Source organism: Myodes glareolus, chromosome 14 (assembly GCF_982192425.1).
Source record: "Myodes glareolus chromosome 14, mMyoGla1.1, whole genome shotgun sequence".
Lineage (NCBI taxonomy): Eukaryota > Metazoa > Chordata > Mammalia > Rodentia > Cricetidae > Myodes > Myodes glareolus.
Window position 1 is genome coordinate 6,875,928 of NC_142039.1, and position 17,421 is coordinate 6,893,348.

The 17,421-nt window shown below is 39.5% G+C and overlaps 1 protein-coding gene and 1 non-coding gene across 9 annotated transcripts in view; one reads left to right on the plus strand and one right to left on the minus strand.

The window, feature by feature from the left end:
• Positions 1–17,421, plus strand: part of Arhgap21 (Rho GTPase activating protein 21) — a 128,002-nt gene that overhangs the window by 35,165 nt on the left and 75,416 nt on the right. The window lies entirely within an intron of this gene.
• Positions 13,874–13,980, minus strand: LOC125417697 (U6 spliceosomal RNA). The gene has a single exon (XR_007237222.3). It is a non-coding gene; the product is annotated as a U6 spliceosomal RNA (small nuclear RNA).

Sequence of the window (17,421 nt, forward strand, 5' to 3'; positions counted from 1 at the left end):
TCCTGTCAATGGGACTGCTTTCTGAGTGTCAGTGATGCCACATGCTTTCTTTTAGGGGAACTGTGCATTCTTTTCTGCTATTTATATTATTATTATTTATATCTAGGAAGAGTTTAAGGTGATTAGCTTTGCTAATAATGAAAGAAACAAAGATTAAGTCAGTGAAAACCATTTTCATTTTATCATATTTGTAACTTAAGAAAATCCCAGCGCTAATTGGGACACAATAGTGTCCTGCTGTGGATGGGTTTTGCCCTTTATTTTATACTTGATACTTTGAAACTTTGGAATGAAAAACAAATGAAATGTTATTATATTAATAAGTCTGTTCTCAGGAATTTACCCTAATGTGATTCTTATGGTTTTTCATAGACACTGACCTATAAAGAGGTAGTAGTATAATAGTAAGAGAAGTTCATTGACCGGGCTTGAGACATGGCTTACTACTCTTGCAGAGAACAGTATTCAATTCCCAGCACCCAGATAGGGCAGGTCCAGTTTGAGGGGATCCTCCACCCTCTTCTGAACTGTGCCGATACCAGCACTAACATGTGCACAAAGCCTCATACACATACTCAGATACATATATACACCTAATTAAAACTAAAAAAAAAATCTTTAAAAAGTTGGTGAATGTAGCCTATTGTGGCGGTGTGCACATTTAACCCAACACTTGAGAAGTAGAGGCAGATTGCTCTCTGATTTTTGAGGCCATCCTGGTCTTCAGAGTAAGTTCTAGGACAGCCAGGGTGACACAGAAACCTGTCCCAAAAGCACACACACACACACACACACACACACACACACACAAAGATAGTGAACAGTTGCATATACCTAATTAAAAAAGAAGTTGAAATGAATAAAGTGTGTTTTATTTATGTGATGAAATAATAGAGTTTTAAAGATAATATAGACATATATGTTTATATGGAAAGAGACATAAGTAAAAAAAGTTAGAAGAGAAATTTCTCTAAAATATATTTTCATATGAAAAATGTTGGGGAGTATACATATATACCAAAATTTTGACTTAGTTTTCTCTAAAGAGGTTCGTTTTTCTTCAATGTGAAAGAAACCTGTGAAGATAGAACCTCAGTTGAGGAATTGCCTCCATCAGATTGGCCTGTGGACATGTCTTTAGAATATTTTCTTACCAATTCTTGATTAATGATTGCTATAGGCGGGCCCAGCTCACTGTGTGTGGTACCCTGGGCAGATGGCCGAGATTATACAAGAAAGCGTATCAGCAACTCCTGGGTAGCAAACCATGAAACAGCGTTCCTCCATGGCTTCTGCTTCTGTTCCTGCCTCCTCCTGCCTGAATTCCCACAGTGATGGATTGATTGACCTGGCTGTTGTAGGATGAAATAAAGCCTTTCCTTTCCAAGTTGCTCTTAGTGCTAGTGTGTATCATAGCAGCAGCAAACAAAACAGGATTAGAGAGAATGGGAGATAAATTCAGTTATTTTCCCCTTTGCTTATTTTTATCTTTAATGAACATTTATTATGTGTCTTAAAAGAAGAATGGTATTACGACCCATAAACTGTCTCCTCATATTGCGGAAGGTTCCGTTCAGGAGACTGCAAACTTCAGCTACAGTCCAAGCTGTGCAGTTCGTTATGAGAACATCAGCGAGTCTGGGCCCAGTCTCTGTGTGCAGAGTTAGTTGGTTGAACTAGGTCTCTGATTTTGAGGGTTTTAGCTTCTGTGAAATTATATATAACCTTTACAGTATTAGTTAATGAGTCCACTGTTAAGTTGATAATACAGTGTGAATGTGTATGTGTGTGTGTATATACATTACGCACACAAATATTTTACTCTTTTTGCAGCAAGGTTTCTCTATGTAGCCTTGCTAGCCTGGAACTCATAGTATAGACCAGGCTGGTCCAGAAGTCATAGAGCTCCACCTGCCTCTGCCTCCTGAGTACTGGGGCTAAAGGCACACTCTGCCACACCCGGCTGATAATACAGTGTCTTAATACGATATTTGGGGTTAATTTATATTTTTTAGAGCTTATGTAAACATTTATGAAAATGAGTCTTTGTTCTAGAGCAGCACGGTGCTTGAAGTAAAATAGGTAAATTTTGTGATGGCTGTACCTGCCATGTCTTCCCTAGCTTGTATATGTGTGTCCTTCTGTATATGTTTGCTCAGAGCGGACTACATTATTTCTTTGGTAGCTAGGATGAAATGAAAATTAAGCTTGATTTCTATTTGATTACCTAAAAGGTAAGGAGGTAACTGTTTTTAATTTGAAAAAAAAAAATCTGTTCTCAGCTTGAGAAGAGCAAACATTTCAAACATAATCACAAAATAAGAACAGTTTGAAACTATCTACTAGTATTACATCTTTAACAGAATATATGTAAAAATACACATATCTGCATGTTTTGGTTTCTAGTTTTGACCGTCTTTGTTGCATTTCATTCATGTTTGTGTGTATGCATTTGAGCACACCTGTAGAGGTCAGAAGACAACGTTTCGGAGTCTGTTCTCTCCTTCTGTCATATGGGTCTGGGGACTGGGTGCAGGCTGGCTGGCTTTGTGACAGGCTCTTCACTGGCTGAGGTGTTTCTTAAGCCCAGTTGTTGTCTTCTTCATGTAATATGCTGTATGCACTCATCTTGGTCATGAGAAGAATAGGAACTATGTAAACGGAGCAGTTCCCAGGCAAAGTCTTAAAGTAGTTGTTTTCTTTTACATCACCCTTGCTTTATGTAAACTTTAATTGAGTCACCTAACTTTATTCAGTTTTTTGACTGTAGTTTTGTTTGGGGGCACTGGAATCTCTTGAGGGAGTGGCTCTGTCTTCAGTAATAGTGTACAAACATGCAGTTTCACGTGCTGGTGGTGTCTTGTGGTGCAGCGCTCTGCAGTGAAGAACTGGGGAGGTGGGAGTATTGGACTCTGCCACTGGAAATTTGTGGTGAGGATAATCTTGAAAAAGATTTCAAACCTGGTACAACTTAGCAGGGATCGATACACTGCATGGCACTCCAGTCTGAGGTCGCGGTGCCAGGGCTGTGGCTGTGGTCATTATCTAGGAAGTCCTGAGGTTGTTCAGTAGAACTATAAAGGCGTGTGTGTGTGTGTGTGTGTGTGTGTGTGTGTGTATGTGTGTGTGATAGGAGAGAGGTTAAGATAGTTTTTATTATATTGTGAAGTTTTATATCTTATTTTCTTTAGCATTTCACATTGGGCATCTTCCCATACCCTGAAAATGTTTCACAGTCATGACATTAGTAGCTCGGTCATAATCATTCTCTTTCGTTGCTGTTGGACACGGGTTTGTTATTGTAAGGATAGAACTCAGGACTTGACCCTTGCTTGGAAAGTGCTCCACTTCTGAGTTGCACATCTATAGCTCCTGACAATTTCACTAGTTTCCAATTTCAGTTTGTTATTGTGATTAGGATCAAGAAGAGATGGGGGATGTAGATCGATCAGGAGAGGGAGAGCTTTGCTTTTGAAGAACATTTTTGAAAAGTAAGGATTAGCTGAACTTTACTGAGGTAACTTCTTCAGAAGTCCTTAGCAAAGTGATTAGCAGAGCAATACTTCAGATATTGAATGTTTTTTCTTTATAATTTGAAAGTCTTATAGAAAGATACTTTAGGAAGAGACTAACTTCATAATGGAGAGGATAGTGTACCACAGTGTTATAGTTAGAAAAGAACAGGGTTGTTGGTTGAACTACCCTTGTGGACAAAACTATTTCTGCGGAGAAACAACACAGCTTTACTCAACCCTAATAGGGAACCCATGACAGACCAAAATCAGGATACCACTCATGTCCAACGTGGTGAACCAATGAGTTTTATTGAGGTTACTTACAGGAGCAGAAATGACTCAAAGGCAGCGGAATCACCAAGGCCCACACCAGCATAGCGACAGCTCACAAAAGTTGGGAACCTGGAGCACAGTGCACAGCCTGCAGGCAGCTCAGCAGGTTGGAGTGTCCTTTCCGAGTGACTCTGGTCCAGGCAGCTGGGCTGGTCTCAGAGTCTTTGCAGCTTTTCTCTCTGAGAGTCTGCATTGCAGCTCAGCTTCTCTGGGGGCTTCTTGGTAGCTTGATTCCCATACAAGAGTCTTCTCTGCATCATAGCTTCCCTTAGTCAGAGAAGGACTCTCAGCTTTTCTTACTCCGGCCAGGAGGGGCCTAGTAATCTGATCAGTTCCCGGGACTCCCTGAAGCTAGTTTGAACTGTTTACTTTCCTGTTTAAAAAGCTTCCCTGCAAGATAGAACGTTTCAGTTTGTTATTACTTGACATTATTATGCTGTTATTGTATCTTATGGATAGGAAATGCTTAGGAAAGTTAGAAGCAAATAAAGAATGAAAGTAAATTTATTCTGCCTAATTTTTGTAGCATGATTGATGGCGATGGACTATAAATGCTGAGTGTAGTTGGTGAGGCTTTAAAAGTAAAGGCGGAACTTCTTGTGCCAACAGAAATTGCAGTAAATTGTGGGTGTCTACATTGATCTAGTGCTGTGGTGTGGTGTCAGTGCTGGCCTGTGCCAAATGTGCTTGGCTCTTGGCTCATTTTATCTTTAGACTTCTCCTTACCATTAGGAAGTTGCATGTTTGTCAAAAGGTAGGAGAGGAAAAGCAATAGAGCAGGAAAGCTAGTGCTGATCGATACAGTACCACAGCATGAGTCCTGCCTGCCTAAAATCGTGTTACCAGGTTGTTTTTTCCTGCTTTAAACTTGCATTAGATTTGGTTACTCTAGTTGGTGCTCCTTAACAGCTAAAGACGTCTTTATCATTATAAGCCTGTTCCTAGTATACCTAGGAGATAGCAGTCGAATTGATAGATTCTTAGAATTGAAAATAGTTTGTTCTCTGACAATTTTGTACATGTATACAGCATATTTTAGTCACATTCTTGTTGCCATCTCTTCTTCTTCCTCCTCCTCCTCCTCCTCCTTTTCTTCCTCTTTTGTTTTTTCTTATAGCCCACTCGAGTCCATTTACTGATACTTGTATATATGTTGAACCTGGAACCAAAATTTGTAGAACATTTTTATTTCTGATATTTATTCTGAAATTTTTGTTTCTGTTACTTGATCTTTCTTTTTAAAAAATAAAATACCTGAAGTATACATTTCAATGAAAATCATTTTTTTCCAAATGTGCTAGCCTCTCTTACAATGTTCTAGTAATATAGCAGGAGTTCATAGACCTTCTGGGCTCCCACGTCCTTAGGTTTCATCATGATTAATATTTGATTTTTTTTATTGCAGTAACATGTCTTCAAGTAGAAACACTTTGTCTTTTGTAAATAGACTTAGGACCTTTGGTTTCTTAGGAGACAGTTCCTTAGTAAGCTTACATTATTCAAATTATGTTCTTTGGTTTTGTTAAAAGTTAAGTCATAAACCATTATTAAGACAATAGTGGACAATTTCAATTTCTTCTCCTGCAGTACTAAGGAGAGTTTGAGTACATCTTTGAGTAAATTTCTGAGCAAATCCCACACAGGTCCAGAGAGAAGTGACATCCTTCTCTTGGAGCTGTCTGGGCAAAAGGTGGCAGGACAAACCATGCTGTCGTAGCTCTTGGTGGCCATGACCCAGCTCACGTATTTCAAATTCACTTCTTGTTAGCATTATACCACGAAAACATTCTATACCAGCCAATTTCATTAAAAAGATATAAATACTATTAAGCATGTGTTAAGTATGTTAAAGAATTTATAAAAATACTGTGTAAAGAAACCACAGCATAGTGCATTTCCCTACAGACAGATGTTTTGAGGAACATTTAAAAATTTTGTTAGTGAACTAACTGGACACCCCCATCCCATTTACTAGAGGACGGATAAATGCAATGTAGAACTTTCACAGTGCAACGCTGTATACTGATAGAAGTGATTGAACGGTGCAGGCATCGGTTGGCAGCTGCCGATAAGACACACCCTCCCCTTTTTGTGGTGAGCACCTAAATCTCATGTCTTTGCATTCTTACTTTAATGAGTATTTTTAATCATAGAAAGCAATGCCAGATGATATTAAAGAAGTGGCTGCAAACATATTTCAGATGTGCTAAATAATGGTTGGTGTATCATAGTTCATCTTTGTTTCAAAACCTTTGAGATATTTTTCAGTTTATAAAAAAAATGAAACTGCTGTGAACAGTTCTGTGTAAGTTTTTATATTGACATAAAAAACTGAATTTCCTATTGAGCAGTCATTTGTGTTTTGGAGAAGGAGGGAGAGCGTGCCCCTCTCTCTTCCCTGCCTGCCCGCCCAACAGTGTTTCTCTATGTAGTCCTGGCCTTGCTGGAACCCGCTCTGTAGACCAGGCTGACCTAAGTCAGATCCGCCTGCTTCTTCCTCTTGAGTGCTGGGATTAGAAGTGTGTGCCACTACTGCCTGGTGAGAAAAATTCTTTTAAATTATAATAGTTTTACAAATGCCAGAGGACAGATTTTTTTGAAACAAAAAATTTATTTTTGTTTCAGGCACAATTTTGAAAACTTTATCTCTTCCTTTTATTCTTTAATTTTATGCACTTTTCATTGTGTATTTGTAATTGGAGGAAGAAGGGGAGCATACACGCATGTTGAGGTAGAAGATGATTTTGTGGAGTTAGTTCTTTCTGTCACCATTTACTTGGGTTCCTAGGCTGGAACTCAGCTCACAGGGCTGTTACTTGAAACCACGGGAGTCTGTTAAAGGGTGTCAAGAATTTATTTAGGTATAGGGTAGGGACCAGCACTCACTGGATACAGAACCCATTAGATGCCACCGCTGATCCAGCTGCCTTTGTCCAGCCGTTCTGCCCAGGGGTAAAGAACACTAACCACAAGCCATCTCTCTGCTGCCTGCTCTGCTTGGACCACCCAAGAGAGCGTGAGAGCAAGAGAGAGCTCTTGACCCTCTTTCTCAGCTTTTAAGTGGTATTGTAGGCAGACAAGACCATGTCTTAGGGCTTACTGCCCCAAAAGTCCTTGGCTAACTGGATCAAAATCCCTCTACACATGACTTTTTTGGGAACAGTGCCTGCTGAGTGGCCAACTGCACTTTCTCTTTTAGAAAAGCATATCAAATTGTCCCTGTTATCGTGAAGATATGTTTTGTTTGTCACAAGGAGAACCAAGGAAGATAGAAACATATAATTGGAGTATGTCATTACTACCAGTAAAAGAACTCAGAGAATGTGCCTAGAAAATGGGCTGTCTATGAGACATACCGGATGATGTGATACCTCCTGTCATTCTGTGAGATGGCAATGTTGCTATTGTATGCCTGTAAACTAATGAGATGATTCTCACCATCTGCTGATATTCAGAGCTAACCTACTTGTGAAACATTCCTGGATTTTTCGTAACCTTGCTGCAGTTTTGGTTTCTTTGACTATTATATAAATATGAAGTATTAAAGTGGTGATTTAAATATCTCTTTGAAAAATTGGGATCTAAAAACAGAGAAAGAGGGAGCAGGAAGACACACGGGGAAGGTGAGAGAAAGGGGAGCCGCTTAGGTTATAAATGCAGTAAAAGGCAGAAACTGGCTAGGTGGGCAGTCCGAGCGTGACAGCACCAGTGGTGCCACTGCTGCTGAGATTCACTTCAGAAAAACCAGCTCTACCAAGTTAAGCAAGCTTTTTATTAAAATGTTAAGTACTACCAAGATGGGATTTGGTCAGGGTCATTCTTGGAAACTTTGCTGCAGAGTGGCCCCGAGGCACAAGTTGTTGGAGATTATATGAACAAAACCTGACCTATAGGCCACCATACTTTCCCATGAGACTTTGTTGTAATTTTCAACTCAAGAACTACAACTCCCAGCACCACAGGAAGTTAACCTAGTCATGGGGCAAGTGGGTCTTACAGGTTTACTTTAGTGTCTAACACTACAAACAAATGTCTACTGATGTGATAAACTGAAGATCAAGCCGTGTATAAAAACACTGACTGCCAAGGGTTTCCTTTGCTGTATCACGCATGGAAGTTACCTGAGTCTTCCAGCTCCAAGCTATGCGTTCATTTTTTGGTTATAGTAACTGTGTTGAGCTAGAGTCACAGCTTAGAACAATATGTGCTTAGATACAACAAGATACGTAGTATCAAAACAGGCCCTCTTGTTTTCAATATGGATTGGCAAAAATGTCTTTAGGGCTGGAGAAAGCTCCACGGTAAAGTGCAAGGGTGAAGATCGGAGTTTGATTCCCAGAACCCATGTGAAAGAGCAGCAGTGACCATCTATAATCCCAGCTCTGGGGAGGCAGAGACCCTTGGGGTCCCCTGAGGCTCTCTGGCTAGCCTGCCTCGCCTAGTGAGTTCCAGACCAATGAAAGGACCCTGTCTCAAAAGCAGTGGACGGCATCTAAAGAGTGACACCCAAGGCTGTCCACTAGCCTGACTCATCTCTGTGCCCGCTCTCTCCTCCCTCTCCTTCTCCTGCCTCTCCCTCCACCCCTCTCTGTCTTTGTCTCTCTCTCACACACACATACACACACACATACACACACAAAAAAACCTCTTTCTCCCCCCATGTAAACTAATAATCAAACAAGAAAGATTTTAAATTAAAAAAAAATTATCAGCAAGCCATGTGGTAAGACTTTCAAGCATACTTGGCATATGCAGATTATATTTAAGAGCCTTTTAACTAACTTAGAATCTAAACCAATAGACCAAAAACAAACAAACAAAAACTAAACTTCAATTCAAGACAGATTATTTCTCTGGCATAGCTGTGGAGAAATTAGTTTAGAGATGAAACAATATCTAATTTATCAACACTGTATTATTTTTCCATTTTTGCTAATGATGTGTCTCGGAGAAAGTGGGTTAGCTCATTACTTAGTAGATGTCTGGTTTTGAGAAATGACTCAATCACTGTAAATCCACTTCTCTGTTATACTCCTGATATGCAGAATTTTGACCGGCAGTGACTCAGCCTTCGAGTACTTGCCATGCCATGCATGTTTGAGGCCATGAGGATCAATCTCTAATACTGAAAAAAAGGTCAATGAATGTTTAGAGATATTCAGGTTTTGTTTTTCTTAGACAAAAATCAAGATTTTACACTTGATCTCAGTGTCTGAGCAGTGGTCCTTCAGTACATTTTTACAATAAGTTTTTTCTGTGTTTAGTGACACATGATTTTATTTTATGAAAGAAGTTTATTGTTTACTTTGCAAGGTGGTATTTTAAGTATTATGCACTTTTAACTCATTAAAAAATTAGGGATGGTAATAGTTGTCTATACAGTCTCAGTACACAGGGGATCAGGAGTTCAAAGTCTGTCTTCAGACACAGCAAATTCAAGGCCAGCTTGGGCTACTTGAGACTGTCTAAAAAAATAATATTTAAAAATATCTCTGGAATAATAGATAATAATGACACAAATAGCCATATGATGTAGTTGTTTATGTTGTTTGACTATTACTTATCCAGAGTGCTTGGGCTAGAGTATATTTAGTTAATTTGTTTGCTTGTTTGTGGATGAGCTCTTACACTGTGTACACGTACCTGGCACAGTGTCTTAAGCGTAGTGTTTCTAGTGCTCTCTTGTTTTCCTGAATCCTACTTCTGCTGTAGGTAGTAGAAGACGTTGGGGTTTTTGCGTTAGTGCTGTAACTTGCACTATCATCCTCAGAGCTAAGACACAGACATGCTTTAAGCAGTTTGCCAACCACAGCCTATAGCTATAAACCGAGGATCCAGTTCAGAGAGTTTAGTTTTGAGTGCATGGCCCCTATGCCATATCCTAGAAACATCAACAAAATAGCGTTGAGCCAGATGAAAAGGTGCAACCATAAAGTTAATAGTTCAAGGACATAAAAAGAAGATCACTGTTCTGTGTTTTCTCAGCAAGTAAAATCACCAGAAGAGGTTGGATGGCCATGAAAAGATCTGGTTCTGTAAGCAGACACTGCCTTTAAGTTGCTGTGTGACCTGCGGTAAGGGTTACAAGAGGACAAGTCTTTTTCAGTGGGACTGACTGTAGGCATGTTGACTGACTTAGGCACACTCTAGGATTTCCGTGAGGGCCTTTCACGAAAAATAGAATGCTGAATGGTTTCTCAGGAATGCATTCTGGGATGCACCAGGAAACTGATTCATTATATGTTAAGTATAAATAACTATAAAAGGAGACTTCTGTATACTTGTTATGTATATAAACATTCTGTCCTGTTATAGTCACAAGCCTATCTCCTGTTCCTCCTACCTTTCCTTTTCTTCTGTCATTGATCCAGAGCTTTCCATGTTCTAGGCAAACACTTTACCCTAAGAAGTTACCACAATGATTTACAAATAAAAGAAATTCACCCATTGTAAGTGTGCATTTCATTGATTTGTGACAAATTTACTTGTATAGAATGTTTACCACACTCCTTTAGAACTTTTCTATTATTCTAGAAAGTTCCATCATGCCATTAACTCCGTTTTTTTAAACAATTACCTTTATATTATTTGATTGGTGTTTCCCCCTTACATTCTATCTGAGCCTTCCTTTACTTTGCTTTGTCTAGTTATTCTAATTTTTATAGAACTGTTTTTTATCTTTTAGTTTCTTTGAATGTTGAGGTATTGTTCAATCAAATGACCTTGTTATAAAGTCTCTTAAGGGAATGAGATGGCAGTTCTTAGTCGACAGAAATTTAGTCTCTGATATCCAGTCATTTCTTACCTTTGTTCACTCTTAGGTAGTTAGCAGTCAGCTGTGGTTGGGAAGTAAGATGTCCGGGGAGATGCGGGCCAGAGTCTCTTAACTGGAGGGATCTGTGAGTGCTGACTTCTTTACTCACTGCCCACGTTGCCCTTGTTACTAAATCCAGAAGATCAAAGGCACTGTGGGTATGTAGGAGTGAAAGAGGTACTCATGTATGTTTCCTTTTATCTCCTCTTTGTATACAGGCCAATGAAAATGTAACCTTCTCTTCTTTCCTACAGGGGAAAGGTCAGAGACAGAAAGGGCTTAGATGTGTTGTTCTGGGTGGATGGAATAATTGAAACAACTGAGCTATATGCTGTTAAAAAAAATTAGTTCGTGGAGGGCAAAGTGAAATTGCTTACGCTTCTCCATCTTCTTTCGTGGAAAGAACGCAGTAAATTAAGATGTACCACGGCTAGTGAGAGACTGAAGAAGAGAAACCATGATCTGTAGAGGTTCCTGTGTGATCGGAAAGAAAGCCTGACTATATCTGAGGTTGTGAGGCCATCAAAAGAATATTCTAGATATGAATTTAATGCACAGGTCAGTTTTTGAGTGTTAAAACTAGAGTCCAAAAGGATCTTAAAAAATCCCAATTTAGACTGAAGAACAAGATTATGAGATTACAGGCTAGAAGAGCTAGATGGTGAGAGACATGGACACAGAACATTCTCTAGCTGGGAGTCAGGAATGTTCGGTTGAAGATTTCTGAGGTAAGGTCTTGCTGCATCCCAGGTTGGCCTCAGATGCAGTCTTCCTGCATCAGTTCCTTCTCCCACCTCTGCTAGGGTTGGCTTGTCCATTTTAGAAACCATGCTTTTAATTCTTGCTCTGATTGTAGACATTCACAGTCTGGGAAAAATCATTTCACAAGGTGGCCCCCATGTGCTCATGGGTAACATGAAAGAGTTCATTTATACTAAAATTCAGAGGGTCTTTTTTTTGTGAAAATTATAGAATAGGGCAGCTAACTACATGAAAAGGGTATTCATTATCATTAGCCATTAGGAAAATGCAAATGAGGGTCACCACAGTCTCCTCTCGTGCGCCTGTCGCAGTGACTGGAGTGACAGCCAGAGTAGCACGGTCACTGACGCTGGCTCCGCTCTCCAAACGCCACAGACTGCAGCAACTTGTCTAGTTCTCCTTTCAATGTTATTTTCTTGGCACTCTTAAATTCCATACTTATGTATCAAGTGTATCAAAGGGCATCAGAGCTCAGGAAGAAACTTGGGGTCAGAAACTCTCTCTGTAAATCAGGCTGGCCTCGAACTCACAGAGCTTCGCCTGCCTCTGCCTCTCAAGTGGTAGAACAAAAGGCTTGCACCACCACCGCCCGACAGTTTTTAGCTTTTTAAGTGAAGAACTCTGAAACCACCTGCAGAGACTTTGTATATTAGAAATTAATTACTGGTAGTTTATCTCCCCTTCTTGGATTTTGAGATTTCTAGAGGGCCGGGGAACCTGAAAATAAATATAGGAGGCCTGTGTAAGTTAAGCTTCTGCACTGAACTGCACCACACTAGACTAAGAGTCAGGGTAGTCAGTCATGTTGATGTTCCACAGGGCCAAACTGCAAACTGCTTTGCTGTCAGACATCCTGAACAGCCAGGAGGGTGATAACCACATTCAGGCCATTTGATTTGCACCCTTACAAAGAAAAGAAAGGAACCTGAGGCTAACTGGTCAGTTATTGCCCTATGTCTCCCCTTCCCTCTGGAAATTAAAATGCCAAGGCAGAATCAGTAGATTCTTGTAGTCTTAAGGAATGAGGATTGGTAGAAAACAGTTACTGTGTTATTATTTTAAAATGTTAAATTATAGTTACTTTGAATGTCTGTATTTGGTAGTACAAATAAATAGGAATAATATACACTAATATGTTGTAATAAACTCTTAGGGACTGTCTGTTGGTCTTAATTACATCACCAGTGCAGTTGAAGGAGCTCCTGTTTCCTCTAGATTTTGGCCTTTCCTTTCTCTTCCATTCTTCTTTCCCGGCACCACCGTGCGCTTGAGTCCATGGCATCTGTTCCATTGCATCTTATTTTCTTCATTCTCTTTATGAGGTATGCTTGACATGTGATCAGCTGTACACATTTAATTACACATGTAAAAATGTTACAAGAGCATGGTAGTGAGCATACTTACTCCCCCTGCCCGCCCCCCCTACTCTCTCTTATCTCCTCTATCCATCAGGGTGGCTGCTGTCTGCTTCCTGGCAAATGTGGACTTGATTTTAGAAAAATTTTCAGGCCCTTTTTGAATAGAATCATGAAGCTTGTACTCTATTGGTTTCGATTTTTTAACGTAGTGCAATTAATAGATACATATACAGGAGTTCATTTCATTGCTAAATAGTGATTGATGTATCATAGTTCATCTTTGTTTCAAAACCTTTGAGATATTTTTCAGTTTATAAAAATATGAAACTGCTGTGAATAATTCTGTGTAAGTTTATTTTTTTGGCTTTTTTAAAAAATTTGTTTATTTATTAAAAATTTCCACCTCCTCCCATCCTCTCATTTCCTTCCCACTCCCCCCACTCCGCCTCTGCCTCCCTCTTCAATCCTAACAGCAGTCAAGGTTCCCTACCCTGTGGGAAGTCCAAGGCCCTTCCCCCTCCATCCAGGTCTAGAACGGTATGCATCCAAACAGACTAGGCTCCCAAAAAGCTAGTACATGCAGTAGAATCAAAACCCAGTGTCATTAACATTGGCTTCTCAGTCCGCCCTCATTGTCAGCCACATTCAGAGAGTCGGTTTGATCACATGCTCCATCAGTCCCAGTCCAGCTGGCCTTGGTGAGCTCCCATTACCCACCGTCTCCGTGGGTGGACGCACCCCTCGCGGTCCTGACTTCCTTGCTCATGTTCTCCCTCTTTCTGCTCTTCATCTGGACCTTGGGAGCTCAGTCCAGTGTTCCAATGTGGTTCTCTGTCTTCATCCATCACCAGATGAAGGTGCTATAGTGATGTAGCTATAGTGATGTAGCTATAGTGCAAGATAATCATCAGTACAGCTATGGGAGAAGGCCAGTTCAGGTACCCTCTCCTCTGCTGTCCAAGGACCTAGCTGGGAACATCCCTTTGAATACCTGGGAACCCCTCTAGAGCCAAGTCTCTTGCCAACCCTAAAATGGCTCCCTTAATTAAGATATTTTCTTCCCTGCTCCCATATCTACCCTTCCTCTATCTAAAAATATGGAATGCTTCACAAATTTGCATGTCATCCTTGCGCAGAGGCCATGCTAATCTTCTCTGTATCATTCCAATTTTAGTATATGTGCTACCAAAGCGAGCACCTGTGTACGTTTTTATATTGACATAAAAAACTGAGTTTCCCCTTGAGCAAATGGCTGTGCCGCACAAAAGGCACATATTTAACTGTTTATGAAACCATATAGTTGTACAAAATATTTGTACCATTTTAGATTTGCAGTAGCATTGTGTGAGAGGTCCAGGTGACCAGCACGGGCTGGTCTTTACAGGACATGGTTCAGTCACAGTGTTGAGCATTTCTTAGCTTCTTTAGTAAGGTATACTTTGATATTCTGCTCAATTTTTAATTATTGAGTTTCTAGAGTCATTTTTATGTTCCATACATTACTTTTTGATGAGATCCCATTTATAGAGATACAATTTCAGCAAATTGTTCTTTCATTCTCACATGTTTCAAACAACAGATTTTGATGAAATCTTTAAAAAAAATAGAATATAAGTGTAGGAAATTTCTTCAGAGCATGATCTGGCAAACTTTAGAAACCGTATGTCTTCATGCAAAAGTGTCCTGAGATCTTAATTGAAATTGCTTTGAATCGATATACAAATCTAAGTCTATAGCTAAATCTAGAGTTAATAGGGTAACATCGCCAAATCTTCTAAGAAGATTGTTCTTCGTCTGGTAGGTGGTCTTTCAGTGTCTCAGTAGTAATGCTTTAGACTTGTACCTTCAGTTTTAGGTCTTGGGAATGTTTTGTCATCTCAAAGCTTAGTGCCGTTTCAGTTGATATATCTGGTTTTTTTTTGCATATGTGTTTGTGTGTGGGTGTATGCAAATGATCATACACCCTCTTCAGAGGTACAGGATCCCCTGGATCCGGAATTATAGGCAGCTGTGAGCTATCCAACATGAATTATGGAAACCAAATGCACGTCTTCTGTGAAGTGCTCTTAACCACCAAGCCATCTCTCTAGCATGGTTCATACATCTTTTTAATTATGAAGTTGCAGCTGTTTATTGCCAATATGTAAACATACCATTAATTTTATACATTACATATTACCGTCACATTCCAGTTACTTAGTTACATTGCCTTGCTGCAAACTTGGCTGGGTAATGTTTCTGTCTTGTCTTCTCACATTCTTATGAAGCAAATCATTGTGGAATAGACCTGCTAATAGAAGATAATAGAAAAGGAGAGTCGGCATTTGCAAGTATTTGCTATTTGATAAAGGTGACATTTTTAAATTGCTGGAGTGAGCTTAGAGTTATAATTGAAAGCAAAATCTTATCAACAACTCAGACATATAAAGTTATATATAAAGACATATGAAGTTTGGATTGGAGGTATGCTTGAACAATAGATACCTGTTTGGTATTGAGCACACGATACTAAATGAAGTTACCCAAAGAAAAGAGTTTAAAGAAGTCAATGGATTTACTGTGGGGGTGGGATTTGCTGGCACCTCAGCCTTCAAGGAGTCTTCTGGGAGTGCTGCACTTTCTGGGACGTGAGCCTGTTGGTTGTCAGTTGTCTCTCGCACGCTGCAGTCAACTTCTTCAACCAGCCAGATCTCCCACATTCTTTTCCAGTGTCTGACCTGCTCTACACCAGGTTCCACTAGTTCAACCATTCCTGCCTGCACTGCAACCAACCTCTCGTCTTCTACCGGACCCTTCCTGCCTGCCATCTACCCCTCGTCTCTCTGGCACCATATTCTAAATTTTCCACCCATCCACAATTCATATCACCCATGTTCTTCTACAGGGTCTAACCTGGTCTACCCCATAGATCCTCTCTTTTGCCACAACCTTCTTTGTATAAGATTTAGGACTAACAAAAGAAGTCCACATGCCCAGATCTCACCAAAAAAAAAAAAAAAAAAAAAAAAAAAAAAGAAATGTGAAAGATCAAACCGATATCTTCTTTCCAAAACTTACCAGTCCAGTCCTAAAGAAGTGTTTGCCAATGAGAATCACCTAAAAAAAAAATCCCTGGACACAAAATTTAAAAGGACGACTATAAACTTCTGCAAAGAATTCAAGGAATTTAAATATGGCAGAAAGAAGCAGCTCAATGAAATTAAATAGAAAGAACTTAAGAAAAATAAATGTCTGAGTGATGCCCAAGAAGACACAGACAAGGCTGACAGACATGACGAAGACAATCCAGGATCTGAGAACAAAATTCAAGGAGATAGAAACACCGAAGAAAATTCAAACTGAAATAAAGGTGGAATTGAAAAACTCAATAACTCAACTAGAAAACTCAAAAGGAAAACCTTACAAGTCGAATGAATCAAGCACAAGATAGTTTAGCAGGACTCTTAGACAAAGTAAAGGATCTAAACCAAATAAGCAAGGGATATGCAGCAGAAAAGTAAAAAAAGGAAATGTAAGACACCATAAAGAAAACCAAATCTTTGAATTATAGGCACAGATGAGGGATAAGAATCTGAAATGAATGGCATAGATCAGATCTTCAATAAGATCATAGAAGAAAACTTTCTACCAATACAAATGCAAGAAGTACACAGAACATCAAGTAGACAAGACAGAAAAGAAAATCCCCATGGCATATCATAGTTAAAACAATAAGTATGCAGAACCAAGAAAGTATACTTAAAGCTTCAAGAGAAACACACACACACACACACTTTCCATTTAGGAAATTTGAAAGCCAGAAGAGTCTGGAGCAGAGCATTCTAAATCCTAAAAGACCACAACAGCTAGCCTGGACTAATAAACCTAGCAAAACTATCTGCCTTAATTAAAGGAGAAAAGAAAACTTTCCATTGTATAAATAGCCTAAAAAAATTTTTATATCCTAAAAAACCAGTAGGAAAGTACAGGAAGCATTATTTTGGGCTGAAGAGAGGAGTGAGCATAGCAGACTGGGGAGAGAAGCACAAAGCTGTAATTACTCTAACACAAGGTACCCGTGAGAGCGCAAACAGTACCAGAAGTCAACAACATGCTGACCATGATGGACACATTACAGTAGTAGCAGCTTTAAATATTAATGTCCTCAATTCTCCAATTAAGGGCCACTTACTGGATGGATCTAGAAGCAAAATTCAATTATCTGTTGTTTACAAGAAACATCTTAGTTTTAAAGATGGGCACCACCTTAGCAAAAGGATGGACAAAAATACTCCAATCAAATCTGGTAGGAGGCAAACAGGTCTTCCTATCCTAATATCTGATAGACTAGACTTCAAACTAAAACTAAAACTTCATTCTAATCAAGGGAATGGTTACATTAAAGTATGTGATTAATTTGGTACATATGTACCAAACTCTTGTGCAATTAGTGTCATTAAAAAACTGTACTACTGATTGAAAGACAAAGATTAGTGTCAATCCATTAATAGTAGGTGATTTTAATACCTCACTTTCTCTGAGAGACAGGTCATCTGGACAAAAAATAGAAGCATCAGGATTAGTTGACATCATACATCAAGTGGATTTGTCAGATCCACAGAATATTCCACCCAAACACCAAAGAATACACATTCTACCT